General features: G+C 49.7%; 1 protein-coding gene across 2 annotated transcripts in view; it reads right to left on the reverse strand.

Moving 5' to 3' along the window:
• The window catches only part of LOC143808379 (uncharacterized), a 54,191-nt gene extending 40,664 nt beyond the window's left edge, over nt 1-13,527 (reverse strand). Inside the window, exons 1-3 of one of the 2 annotated variants that reach the window (XM_077290950.1) lie at nt 13,336-13,527; nt 2,436-2,488; nt 1,965-2,001 (exon numbers count right to left, since the gene is read on the reverse strand). The gene's annotated coding sequence lies outside the window, so the exon portion shown is untranslated. The remainder of the gene's footprint in view (nt 1-1,964; nt 2,002-2,435; nt 2,489-13,335) is intronic. The other variant, XM_077290951.1, reaches the window with a different exon arrangement.
• Between the last annotated feature and the right edge of the window lie 837 nt (nt 13,528-14,364).

Below are 14,364 nucleotides of genomic sequence, written 5' to 3' on the forward strand. Positions count from 1 at the left end.
GGGACAAGGTCCTGCCCAGCGGGTCCGAGAGGGTGCGATGTGGGTGATACCACACTGCTCTCTCGGTCGCTCAAAGTGGGGAAAACAGGGTGAGAAAACTGCACCCTGTTACCCTGAAGAAAGAGTCTGAAAAAGAAAGGGAAAAGGTTAATAAAACAAATCCCTGTAAAAGAAATGCGGATCTGGGGTTAGATCCAGGTCCACCTCCTACAGACACTAAGCAAAAACTGAGTTGCCTGGTGCCTGTCGGAGGGTGTATACTGCCGGGGAGGAGCTACTTCTTCTTTATTTGCATAGTGTCAGCCTCCTAGTGACAGCAGCATACACCCCATGGTTACCTGTGTCCCCCAATGAGGCGAGAAAGAAAAATACCAGAACCTCACGGGGGACCTAGTGAATGACCTGCATAGAGTTGGGAGCACCGTAACAAAGGCTACCATCAGTAACACACTATGCCGCCAGTGACTCAGATCCTGCAGTGCCAGACGTGTCCCCCTGCTTAAGCAAGTACATGTCCAGGCCCATCTGAAGTTTGCTAGAGAGCATTTGGATTATCCAGAAGAGTATTGGGAGAATGTCATATGGTCTGATGAAACCAAAGTAGAACTGTTTGGTAGAAACAAAATTCATCGTGTTTGGAGGAGGGTGAATGCTGAGTTGCATCCAAAGAACATCATACCTACTGTGAAGCATGGGGGTGGCAACATCATGCTTTAGGGCTATTTCTCTGCAAAGGGACCAGGACGCCTGATCCGTGTACATGAAAGAATGAATGGCTCCATGCATTGTGAGATTTTGAGTGCAAACCTCCTTCCATCAACAAGGGCATTGAAGATGAAACATGGATGAGTCTTTCAGCATGATAATGATCCCAAGCACACCACCAGGGCAATGAAGGAGTGGCTTTGTAAGAAGCATATGACGGTCCTGGAGTGGCCTAGCCAGTCTCCAGATCTCAACCCCATAGAAAACCTTTGGAGGGAGTTGAAAGTCAGTGTTGCCCAGCGACAGGCCCAAAACATCACTGCTCTAGAGGAGATCTGCATCGAGGAATGGGACAACATACCACCAACAGTGTGTGCCAACCTTGTGAAGACTTACAGAAAACGTTTGACCTCTCATTGCCAACAAAGGATATATAACAAAATACTGAGGTGAACTTTTTGTTAATGACCAAATACTTATTTTCCATCACAATTTGCAAAATAACTTTTGCCAAATCGGACAAGGTGATTTTCTGGATTTGTTTTCTCATTTTGACTCTCATAGCTGTGGTCTGCCTATGATGTCAATTACAGGCCTCTCATCTTTTTAAGTGGGAGAACTTTCACAATTTGTCGCTGACTAAATACTTTCCCCCCCCACTGCAATAGTAAAAAACAAAACAAAAAAAAAAAAACACGCAAGAAGCCATTAAGGCAACAGTCGGGCATTTTTTTCAATTCAGTCCCGGAGTGGTATCACTAATGTCTGTTCCCTGTCTATAGCAGAATCCTTACCAGCCGCCGTCTTCTCCTGTTCTCGGCACCGCTCTAGTCCTGTTCTGCGGTTTGTGACCTGCCAAATCGCTCTGGGCAGATCGGAAGTCACTCCTCAATTTAAGTCTATGAGAGGCAGAACGAGGCCAGAACGCAGCTCTCACAGACTTACACAGAGCTTGTGACAGTTACCTCTGACTTCTGGTCAGTCAGGAGCTGTGGTCGCAAGATAGCGGCACAGGATCAGGGTGGTGCAGGGTAAGAGCGGCACAGTATTTTACTACGGGCAGGAAACCGGCATTAGTGATACCACTCCGGGGGAGAAGTAAAAAAATAAACTCCAGAGTGATGCTTTAAGGTCAATAAGTTGACGCTAATCTATCACATTCAACAATGATTCCCACAAAATATTTGTCCCCTTCTTACCATCACCCTTGTCGCCAGAGGCTTCGGCACTGATGGGTTCCTGCTGGCAGGTTTTCTTACCTGATTATCATTCTTTTCTCTTTTCTTTTTGTCTTTCCTGGGAATAAGAAAACAAATAAATTGTATTGTGGTTCACAGCCTCATAATAATCTGTCACATGTCGTTACCCCCCCCCCCCCCCCCCTTACCACACAAGAGTCCGTCTCCCACTCATTACTATAAAGGCAGCTTCATTTCCGCTATGGAGAAATGCACGTGGTACAGACCCATCCCATCTTTAGAAGCCATCAGTTGCCTGTAGAATAGGTGGTAACTTGCTGATCGGTGGGGTCTGACTGCTGCCCTCCCCCCATAAGTTTAGAGTAGATTGTCAGCATGATGAATAAGAGGGGCTCACCCATCCAGTAAGGGATAGAGCCATTCTGGTCTGACCTCCATGGTACTCACATCCTTGCAAGTGTACAGTGCCAGCACTATATTATGTTGTGGTCTTTGGACCCCTCATATTTACGGAGTAGGATGAGGACTTACTTATTCCAGTGCTTGAACATCTTTTCAAGTGTATTCTTGTGTGAATTAAAATGCTGTAGAGAGAAAGATAAGTAAGGTATTTCTCAAACAATTGACGCTTATCACCTCGTCTTATGGCCGGAAGCTACATTGCATGGAGATAAGTGAATGTGGATGTGTTGTGACCCAACAGTTAAATGTGGAATCTGCAGGAATTCTTATAACTTGTGTGCTGCGATCGGGCAACGATCAGATCGCAATGTAACAACATTCATTGTGGTGTGATGTACAAAGGAACGTGCCCTAAATCTGGTGCATGCCATCAATATAGATAACGAAAAAAGGAGATTTTTGTGTACTCACCGTAAAATCTTTTTCTCCGAGTCATCATTGGGGGACACAGGACGAATGGGTGTTATGCTGCTGCCACCAGGAGGACACTAAGTTAAACACACACAAAAGATTAACTCCTCCCCTGCAGTATACACCCACAGGCTGGACAATCCAGAGCCAGTTCGGTAACAAAGCAGTAGGAGTAAACCAGTTAACAAACCGAAAACATGTCATAGTCAAAACACAGACTGAAAAGAACAATTGAGCCAACTAGGCTAACAGGGAGGGTGCTGTGTCCCCCAATGATGACTCGGAGAAAAAGATTTTACGGTGAGTACACAAAAATCTCCTTTTCTCCTACGTATCATTGGGGGACACAGGACGAATGGGACGTCCCAAAGCAGTCCCTGGGTGGGTCACCAGAAGTTATAAATGCTGTGCGAGCCTACAAACTACAGCTGAGACACAGCCGCTTGTAGGATTCGCCAACCGACGGAAGCGTCTGCCGAAGCCTGAAAGTGCACATGGTAGTGTTTCGTGAACGTATGTAGACTGGACCATGTAGCAGCCTTGCAGACCTGTGCTGCCGATGCCTGGTGCCGGATGGCCCAGGACACGCCAACTGACCGGGTAGAATGAGCCTTGATACCCGGAGGTGCGGCGTGACCCTTGACACAGTAGGACTCTTGGATGGCGGAACGAATCCACTTGGCAATGGAGGCCTTGGAAGCGGGTAGTCCCTTCCATGGCCCCTCCGGAAGAACGAACAAGGCGTCTGACTTACGGAGAGACGCAGTCCTGGAGACGTAACGTCTGAGACCCCTCACTAAGTCCAGAGTGTGGAGCGCCCTTTCCGTGCGGTGGGAAGGAGCAGGACACAGTGAGGGAAGAACAATTTCCTCGTTAAGATGGAAGGAGGAAACGACCTTCGGAAGAAAAGTCGGACATGTCCGCAGAACCACCTTGTCCTGGTGGAACACGAGGAAAGGAGGTCGGCACGACAGAGCTGCCAGCTCCGAGACACGTCTGATAGACGTGACAGCCACGAGGAAGGCAATCTTCCAAGACAGGAACAGCAAAGACACTTCATGCAAGGGCACAAAGGGGGGCTCTTGAAGAGCACAGAGAACTAGGTTCAGGTCCCATGGTTCCAAGGGCATCCTGTAAGGCGGGACCATATGAGAAACAGCCTGGATGAAGGTCCTGACCTGCAATTTGTTTGCAATCTCTCTCTGAAAAAGAACCGAGAGAGCAGAAATTTGGCCCTAAAGAGAGCTGAGAGCAAGACCCAAGTCTACGCCTGATTGGAGGAATTCCAAAATGTGAGGGATAGAAAAAACGGAGGGGGAAACGTCCCCGCTTCCTGCACCAGGCGAAGTATGTCTTCCAGGCGCGGTGGTAGATGCGCATAGAAGAAGGCTTGCGTGCGCGGAGCATGGTAGATATCACCGTCTGGGGCAACCCCTTCTGCCTCAGTACCCAGGACTCAACGGCCGCACCGTTAAACACAGGGCCTCTGAGTTCGGGTGGTAAATGGGCCCTTGAGACAGGAGGTCTGCGCGACTCGGCAGCCTCCAAGGTAGGTCCGAGACCAGTTGAACCATCTCAGCATACCATGTCCTGCGCGGCCAGTCCGGAGCGATGAGAATTACTGGGATCCGTTCTGCCTTGATCTTCCTGATCACCTTTGTCAGAAGAGGAATTGGGGGAAAGATATATGGGAGTCTGAAAAAAACCCTGCCATGAGAGGACGAGAGCGTCGGCTCCGAAGGCTGAGGGGTCGTGAGACCTGGCCATGAAGACGGGAACCTGGCAATTGAGACGAGATGCCATTAGGTCCGGGGTCCCCCATCGAGAGCATATCTGGCGAAAGATTGCGGGATGGAGAGACCACTCTCCGGGATTGAGGCTGTGGCGACTGAGAAAGTCCGCTTCCCAGTTTTCCACGCCTGGGATGAAAACTGCTGAAAGTATGGAATGATGTGACTCGGCCCAGCGGAGAATTAGCGTCACCTCGACCATGGCCGCCTTGCTGCGAGTGCCCCCTTGGCGGTTGATGTAGGCTACCGCAATGGCGTTGTCGGACTGGACTCTGACCGCACGGCCGGAGAGGAACGGCTGAAAATGATGGAGAGCCAGTCTGATTGCCCGAACCTCTAGGATATAGAAGGGCAGCTGGGACTCCTGCGGAGACCAGCGACCCTGCGTCGAGTGGCGCTGGAACACTGCACCCCAGCCGAAGAGACTGGCGTCAGTTGACAACCAGCCAGTGCACCGGAAGGAAAGACTTCCCCCGAGTCAGGGAGGACCTCTTGGTCCACCACCTGAGGGACTGTCTGACTGGGCGAGAGAGAAGGAGACGGCGGTCGAGCGAGGCGGGATTCCTGTCCCATACTGCCAGAATGGCGTGTTGTAAAGGACGGAGGTGAAAAACCGCAAAGGGCACTGCCTCCATTGCCGCCACCATCCTGCCGAGTACCCTCATGGAGAAGCGTAGGGAGAGAGAGCGAGGTTGAGTAAGCTTCCGGACTTCTCTCTGTAGAGTGGATACCTTTTCCGGAGGCAAAAGTACTAGACCCTGAGAGGAGTCTAAGATCATTCCCAGGTAGGATATGGTTTGGGCCGGGACTGGGGAAGATTTTTTGAAATTGATTTTCCAGCCCAGGCGCAAAAAGGTATCTATAGTGACGTCTACCGCTTCTGAACAGGACCGGAAAGAGGGGCCTTTTACGAGAATGTCGTCCAAGTAGGGCAACACCACTATGCCTCGAGCATGTAGAATGGCCACAGCAGCTGCCATGACCTTGATGAACACCCGAGGAGCGGTGGCCAGCCCGAAGGGTAGTGCGACAAACTAAAAATGGTGCCCCTGGACCGCGAAGCGGAGGAAGCGCTAATGAGACGGTAGAATGGGAATGTGCAGGTAAGCGTCTTGAACATCTAGAGATGCAAGAAACTGGCCCTCTTCCAGAGAGGCAATTACCGAGCGGAGGGACTCCAGACGGAATTGACGTACGCGGACGTACTTGTTGAGGAGCTTGAAGTCCAATATTGGACGTACTGAGCCGTCCTTCTTTGGTACAATGAAAAAATTGGAATAGAAACCTTGGTACCTCTCGTTCTGAGGTACCGGGATGATGACCCCGTCTTCCCATAGCGATCTTATGGCCTGAAAATACTGACGGACCCTGCTCTGGGAGGAGGGGACTGGAAGAAACGAGATGGGGGAAGAGAGACAAACTCGATCTTGTAACCGAAGGATACCAGTTCGCGGACCCATCGGTCGGGAACTACCGAGAGCCACGCGTCCCGAAAGAAGAGTAGGCGGTCGCCAACTCTGTCGGTGTCCTTTGGTGTTTGCCAAGAGTCATTGAGGTGGAGACCTGTTAGGTCTGTGCCCCCTGGGTCCCTGTTGTCTGGGTCTGCCTCTCCAAGAGAGGGAAGGTTTGTAAGATGGCTGGGAGGTTCTGTCCTTACGCTGACCTCTCCCGGCGCCGGGTGGCGCGGAGGAAGGGTTGGACCAATTGGAGCCGAAACGGAAATAACGGCCTCGGCCCTGTTGGTTGAGAAAGGGGCGAAAGGTTCGTTGCTGGGGAAGGAATTTGCTCTTTCCCCCTGTGGAATCTGCGATTATTTTATCTAGTTTGTCCCAAAAAGGCGTTCGCCCTGGTATGGAAGGGCCGTGAGAGATTTTTTGGATCCTAAGTCCGCTTTCCAGTCCCTGAACCAAAGGGATCTGCGGACCGTGTGAGGCACAGTTGGCCGCGTCTAAGGATGCGGAAACTACAAAGTCCCCCGCTCTGGCAATCTGAGTGGCCAGGTGTGAAACCTCGGGGGGTAAATCGGCGTGCAGCGCTGTAGAGGCTAAAGAATCGGCCCAATGGGTCATGGCTTTTGCAACCCATGTGGCGGCAAAAGAAAGGAAGAGAGAAGCCGAGGAAGCTTCAAAGACCGAGCGAGCCATCTGATCAATCTGCCTGTCCGTGGGATGCTTGATGGACGCGCCCTCGGAGGAGGATAGAACCGCCTTGGTGACTAGCCGCGACACTGGCGGGTCCACGGAGGGTGACTGAGACCACTCCTTAGCAAGGTCCTGAGCAAACGGATACTTCGATTGCATAGCCTTCTGACCTGAGAAGCGCTTATCCGGACGGACTCTATGGAGATCGACAATGTCCTTGAATTGAGGATGCGTAGGAAAAAATCTATGAGTCCCTGTGGTTCGTCCGAATGACACGGGATGAACCGCCTTGGACGGGTTTCCTCCTCTAATTGTAGCGTCTGACTTACGGATTCTATGAGAGAATCTAGAGTCTCCTGGTCGTGACGATACTCTGGGGAGCAGGACGTGCTGGATGCGTCGTCCGGAAAGGATACCCTGCTATGAGTAGGGGATGAGTGACGAGAGACCTCGCTCTCTGAGCCGGAGGGCTGATCACGGACTGGAGATATCACCCTGAACCTCTTTCTAGATGAGCGAGGGCTTCTGGAAACGGTACGACCTCTAGGCCGAGAGGGGTTCTTAGACCGCGTTACATCATCCGTGGAAGTGCCCTGGGTAAGGGACGGCTCACGGAGGAACTGTATCGTCCATTCCAAGGATGCCACAGATCGAGCAGGACGCCCATGCGGGGGTACTAGGCTCACTACATTCCGGAACAGAGGCCGGAGTATCCTGTGCCGCAGACATTTCGCAGGCAGTGCACAGCGGGACAGTGTGACCTCGGGGCAGAGCTATTTTGCAGGAGGTGCACACAGCAAAAATAACAGAGTGGGTCTTTCCAGTCCGTTTTTGCTTAGACTGTGACATTTCTGTGATAAAGTGAGCGTACTGACAGGAGGGGGAGACAAACGTGCCGAGTGTGTCTCACCAAGAGTTCTGCGGTGGCCTGGCAGGGAGATCCTGAAGTCCTGTGCGCTGCGGAGCTGCAGAGCCGCCAGCGCACTTCCTGGTCCAAGATGGCCGCCGAGATGTGAGAAAAGCGCTTCTCGGGAGCGAGAAGCGCCCAGGGAGGGGGCGTGTCGTGGGCGGGCGGTGAATTCCCTGCTCTGCTAGTATGTAGACGGGCGCTGTAGTCCGGCCCGGGCCGGTGAACTGTGGCGTCTGTGCCACCGCACCAAACAGAGCGCCATTGCCCGCCGTGCTCCCATAGAAAGAGAAAGCTGCTAAGCCGTGCGGCTGCAGCGCCGCATTAAATAAGGGGGTGGGCGCCCCTCCGTTCGCCCGTGCGGGTCGTCGGACCGCTGCCGTACCACGGTTCGGGTCAAACTCCCCACAGCTCGGCCGCCTCCTCCTGTCAGATCGTCGGCCCATTGCACTTACCTTGTGCGATGGGACCGATGCTCCATCCACCTTCACCTTGATAGGGAGAGGGTGGAGAGCTTCTGCCGCCTTGTGTCATCCGCTCTATTCAGTGGTGATTCAGAGGGCGGCTGCACGGACGCCATGTCATACTGTCCGGCTGTGCCCTGGCTCCAGGAGACTTAGGTGGATGATTAGTCCCCATGGTCGCCTGAGAGAGATGGAGGGAGAACGGAACGCTTAGGAACCGTCGCCACACTGAGAAGTGAGCCAGGGCTGGCATCCATCGTCGCGGGAAAGGATACAGGAGGAACGCTCCGTGTACTTGCCCGTTGCTGGTGCGGGAGAGATCAGAGCTAAAAATTTGCCTGTCGCTCCCTTCTCTTCATTAAAAAAAAAAACGAAAATTGGTGGGGTCCAGAGGACCCAAGTGCCTCCTGAGACACTAAGTAAGAACTGGCTCTGGATTGTCCAGCCTGTGGGTGTATACTGCAGGGGAGGAGTTAATCTTTTGTGTGTGTTTAACTTAGTGTCCTCCTGGTGGCAGCAGCATAACACCCATTCGTCCTGTGTCCCCCAATGATACGTAGGAGAAAAGGATGATCAAAAGGCCATATGTGAATTAAATATATATAAAGTTTATTTATGAAACATCATAAAAGCATATATCCATGGTGTATACTGTGGTGCAGTGACCAATGTTACAGCCAGGGGGCGCTGTAGGTGCACTTCAAGATGCACTTGGAGACATAATTGTGTTGAAACAGCAACTGGTCATGTGATTGATGGACGGTATGTATCGCAGAGGTGGGTGGCCCTGTGATGAAAGCCTGGGTATGTTTTGCTCAAGCAGATCTACTGCTGAGGCCTTTGTTTACATTGGGAAGGCTTCCAGGTGACTGGAGAGATGGGTGGGTTCAGTCACCTACAAACCCACCCAAAGAGGCATGTTTCAACACCTAAGATGGTTTTATCTTGAAGGACCTGTGGTGATGTCACACTCACCTGACTAGCCATGTGACAGGTACCTGGGTGTGGCTACACCTACATAATGGAGGTGTGTTTGGCACATGGCTGTGAGAGTGTTTGGTTCCTGTAGGTCTGAGTGTGTAGACCTGAATGGTACAGGTGCAAGGTCCTGAGAGAAACCTCGGTGTTGGGCGTGCTAGCCCTGAAGAGCACGTGGTGGGACTTTGCTACTGTTGGCCTGGGTATTGGACGGTCCCAGCCGGGGATGGACATCCTGAATAGTACCCGGACAGGCCATCTGTGTGATCCCGAGTAACCTGGGTGTTGGGAGGTCCCGGAAGGAGGACTGGATCCCTGAACAGCACGAGGTGAGGACAGGGATCCGCAGAGCCAGAAACAGGTCCCGTGTGGAACTGCATTGGAAAGCCTGCAGCACGGACAAGCAGGTAATACCAGACTGTGTTTGGCTCCAGAGCGAGCCTGGATATTGGACTCGACCAACAGCATGTGGTCACTGTCCTGATGGAACAGAATCACACTGTGAACATTGTTACTTTGATTTGCCTGATATGAAGATTGTTGTTTTGTGTTTTCTGCCACTGGGGTTTATGGGGTAATAAACCCAGTTGAGTCTTTAGAAGGAAAACGTATTGCTTAGTGTTTTATCGCTGCCAAGCGAGTATTCCCCAACCCGCAAGTAAGTACAATCTTACAATACATAGAGGGACAAAAAACCCATAGCATACTATCACCCATACTACGCACAACCACAGGATATGTATGGCGACAGGAATAATAACAGGAATAAATATAGAAAATACCCTAAAAAGAAGTGACCAATAATGTATAATTATAATTGCAAACTGCCCAAGATAATGCCCATAGAGAGGCCTCACAAATATTCATGTAAACAGTATCTGCAGTACATGGTACGGCCCCTTGATAAAGGAGTCCGAAACGCGCGTCGGGGCGCACGCGCTACCGCAGGTATTGGCGACATCCCCCACATAGCTTGGAGCAGGTAATTATTCAGGCACTTGCCAATTAATATGAGACTTCCTAGCTGAGTGTGACATCAACTGTGGGGATAACTGCTAGTATCCGGGATAGTAGCAATATGGCATAGTAGGCCTGTACTGCAGATACTGTTTACATGAATATTTGTGAGGCCTCTCTATGGGCATTATCTTGGGCAGTTTGCAATTATAATTATACATTATTGGTCACTTCTTTTTAGGGTATTTTCTATATTTATTCCTGTTATTATTCCTGTCGCCATACATATCCTGTGGTTGTGCGTAGTATGGGTGATAGTATGCTATGGGTTTTTTGTCCCTCTATGTATACACCATGGATATATGCTTTTATGATGTTTCATAAATAAACTTTATATATATTTAATTCACATATGGCCTTTTGATCATCCTTTTTTCGTTATCTATGTAGTAGTTGGTGATAGGCGTTATATTCCTATTATTGATAACATGGCATATTTATTGATTATACTTTAGATTATTCTATTTACCATGTTTTTGTGTCATATTTACCTTTATGCATGCCATCAATGCAGATTTTCACCCTTAGTAATGAAATGCGGGAATCAGCAGCAAATCACCGAACATGTAATATTTGCAGTTCATTCACCGCTGAATTTCCAGCAATGTATTTTTTTCATTGTCAATTGCGTGTGAACATACAGCGACTTCCGAAAGTATTCACCCCCTCGGCTTTTTACCTATTGTGTTACATTACAACCTGTGTTTAAATATTTTTGTAATCAGATTTGTGTGTGATGCATCAGCACCAAGTTGGTGAAGTGAAGTGAGAAAAATAGACAAAAAGCCACAGAGGCTGCAAAACCATTATCAAGTGGCACCACTAACCAAACACCATGAAGACCAAGGAGATCTTCACACAAGTCAGGAGCAAAGTTGTCGAGAGGTACAAGTCAGGGTTGGGTTATAAAAAAATATCCCCATCAAATGGAAAGAACATGGTACCACAACAAACCTGCCAAGAGAGGGCCAACAACCAAAACAGTCAGCCCAAGCAAGAAGGGCATTAAAGGGAACCTGTGACCCCCAAAATCGAAGATGAGCTATGTCAACCAGCATCAGGGGCTTATCTAAAGCATTCTGGAATGCATTCTGTAATGCTGTAGATAAGCCCCCGATGTATCCTGAAAGATGAGAAAAAGATGTTAGATTATACTCACCTGGGGGGCGGGGGGGAGGTCCGATCCTGCGCCCCCCATCTTCATAGGATGACGTCCTCTTCTTGTCTTCAAGCTGCGGCTCCGGCGCAGGCGTACTTTGTCTGCCCTGTTGAGGGCAGAGCAAAGTACTGCAGTGCGCAGACGCTGGGCCTCTCTGACCTTTCCCGTCACCTGCGCACTGCAGTACTTTGCTCTGCCCTCAACAGGGCAGACAAAGTACGCCTGCGCCGGAGCCGCAGCGTGAAGACAAGAAGAGGACGTCATCGTAAGAAGATGGGAGGCCCCGGACCGGACGCCCATCGGACCGGAACGCAGCGGGTCCGTCTCTGGGTGAGTAAAATCTAACCTCCTTTTCTCATCTTTCAGGGTATGTGCACACGTAGATGGAACCTCTGCGGATTTTTCTGCACCTGTTTTGAGAAATCTACAGGTAAAAAGCACTTTGTTTTACCTGCGGATTTAATGCGGTTTTGTGCGGATTCCACCTGCGGTTTTACACCTGCAGATTCCTATAGAGGAGCAGGTGTAAACCGCTGCGGAATCCGCACAAAGAATTGACATGCTGCGGAATAAACAACGCTACGTTTCCATGAGTTTTTTCCCGCAGCATGTGCACTGCTGATTTTGTTTTCCATAGCTTTACATGGTACTGTAAACTCAGGGAAAACAGCTGCGAATCTGCAGCATCAAAACCGCTGCAGATCTGTAGCAAAATCCGCAACGTGTGCACATACCCTCAGGATACATCGGGGGCTTATCTACAGCATTACAGAATGCTGTAGATAAGACCCTGATGCTGGTGGGCTTAGCTCACCTTCAATTTTGGGGGTGACAGGTTCCCTTTAATCAGAGAGGCAGCACAGAGACCAAAGGTAACACTGAAGGAGCTGCAGAGTTCCCAAGCAAAGACTAAAGTATCTGTCCATATGACAACAATAAGCCGTACACTCCATAGAGGTGGTCTTTATGGAAGAGTGGACAGAAAAAAATCCTGTATTACAACACAAAAACTGTAAAGCTTGTTTTGAGTTTACCAAAAGACATGTGGGAGACTCCCCAAGCATATGGGACCAAAATGTAACTTTTTGGCCAATGAGGTAACGTTATGTCTGGCGCCAAACCAACACAGCTCATCACCCCAAGAACACCATTCCCACAGTGAAACATGGTGGTGACAGCATCATGCTGTGGGGATGTTATTCAGCAGCAGGGACAAGAAAAATGGCCCAAATCGAGGGGAAGATGGATGGTGCGAAATACAGGGATATTCTTGAGCAAAACCTGTTTCAGTCTGTCAGTGATTTGAGACTGGGATGGAGGTTCACCTTCCAACAAGACTATGACCCAAAGTATACTGCTAAAGAAACGCTCGAGTGGTTTAAGGGGAAGCGTGTAAACGTTCTGGAGTTGGCTAGTAAAAGCCCAGACCTGAGAATCTGTGATCAAACGTGAAGATTGCTGTTCACCAGAGGAAACGATTAACTTGAAGGAGCTGGAGCAGTTTTGCCTTGATGAATGGGCAAAAATCCTAGTGTCAAGATATGGAAAGCTCAGAGACTTATCCACAGGGACTTGCAGTTGTAATTGCTCTAACTGTTCTACGCAGGCGCAGTGTGCAAGCCTGGCTTGGACGGCAGACGGCCAGAGCTTACTGCGCCTGCGCAGAACAGTACTACACAGCGCAGGCGCCGGTTTGAAAACGTAAACAGCGCTGAGAGGGCGGCGCAGAAAGACCAAGAAGATGTGAGTGATGGCAGAGGAGCGTTTCGAGCTGGGGAGGGAGGACCAGCCTACGTGGCTAGAGACACCAATTATGGCTAAGTATCAAATCGCTTTTTTGGGGGGGTATACTTGAACCTAAAACTAAAAGAGCCACCTTGTTAGAATGCAGCATTACTGCTGCACAAGGTGGCTCTTTTAGTTTAAAACGGCTGGAGGGGGTGACAGTGGCCCTTTAAAGCACCAGGTCTGGTCTCTGTAACCAAAGTCTACACCCCCTCCCCCAGCCTGGCTCCACACAGGGCTGTGCATAATATGACATGTCCAGTATACACTGGGGGCAAACACAGACGAGTGCAGCAGCCAGCACATGGCTCCCTCACCTCTCCGCTCTCCTGCTGCAGCTTCCTGGCCGTCTCTAACAATCCATGCTGCAGGAGGTGATTGTATATGAGCGCCAGCAGCGCTGTGGTGCGCTTCGCCATGGTGCTCCTAGAGCCTGCTCTGCCTCCTCCTCAGCCACCACGTGCTTCCTGTAACGCTACTTCCGGGTACAGCTCTCCAGGTGCATTGTGGGACGGCCGCGCGTCCGGGTTTTTTTTTTTTTTTTTTTTTTTTTTAAAGAAACTTTATATAAACAAACAAACAACACACAAGTGACATTGTTTCGAGTCCCTTCCCAGCACTGACCTGCGGCTCTCCTGGTGGTCACCGAGGGCTCCTGTCACTTCTGTCCCAGAAGAGCCGCACACCCGAGCCGTGATATGGCGGCCTTCCCTAATCTGTGACCTGTTCTCCAGCTCTCTCACCGTTTACCTCACATAAAACTGCTGTTTTTACAACATTCTCATTTTTTGCACCAAATTTATGGCCAACGCCAACAAACATAGGGGTGCACCGATACTGAATAACAATGTCTGCAAAAGGAGACTCCAGTCATCACAGCTGTCTTTCCTGTGTTTTTTTTTTTTAACATGACAGGTTCCCTTTAAGACCGGACAACCCCTTTAAAGCACCACTCCAGTGTTTATTGTGTTGCTGGAGTGGTGCCATTCATCTAATACTGGGGGCAGGGAACTTTAACCCATTATCCCCCGGGCCATTTTCCGTTATTGTGTTTCCATTTTACACTCCCCTTCTTCCCAGAGCCATAACTTTTTTATTGTTCCGTCAATATGGCCATTTTACTGCAATGTAGCGACGACCAAAAAAAGTAATTCTGGCATTTTGAATTTTTTTTCTCGTTACGCTGTTTACGTATCAGGTTAATCGTTTTTTTTCTTGATAGATCAGGCGATTCTGAACGCGGCGATACCAAATATGTGTAGGTTTTTGTTTGTTTTTTATATTTTGAATGGGGCGAAAAGGGGGGTGATTTGAACTTTTATTTTTTTATATTTTTAAAAACTTTT

The sequence above is a fragment of the Ranitomeya variabilis genome, chromosome 2 (genome assembly GCF_051348905.1).
Source record: "Ranitomeya variabilis isolate aRanVar5 chromosome 2, aRanVar5.hap1, whole genome shotgun sequence".
NCBI classification, from domain to species: Eukaryota; Metazoa; Chordata; class Amphibia; order Anura; family Dendrobatidae; genus Ranitomeya; species Ranitomeya variabilis.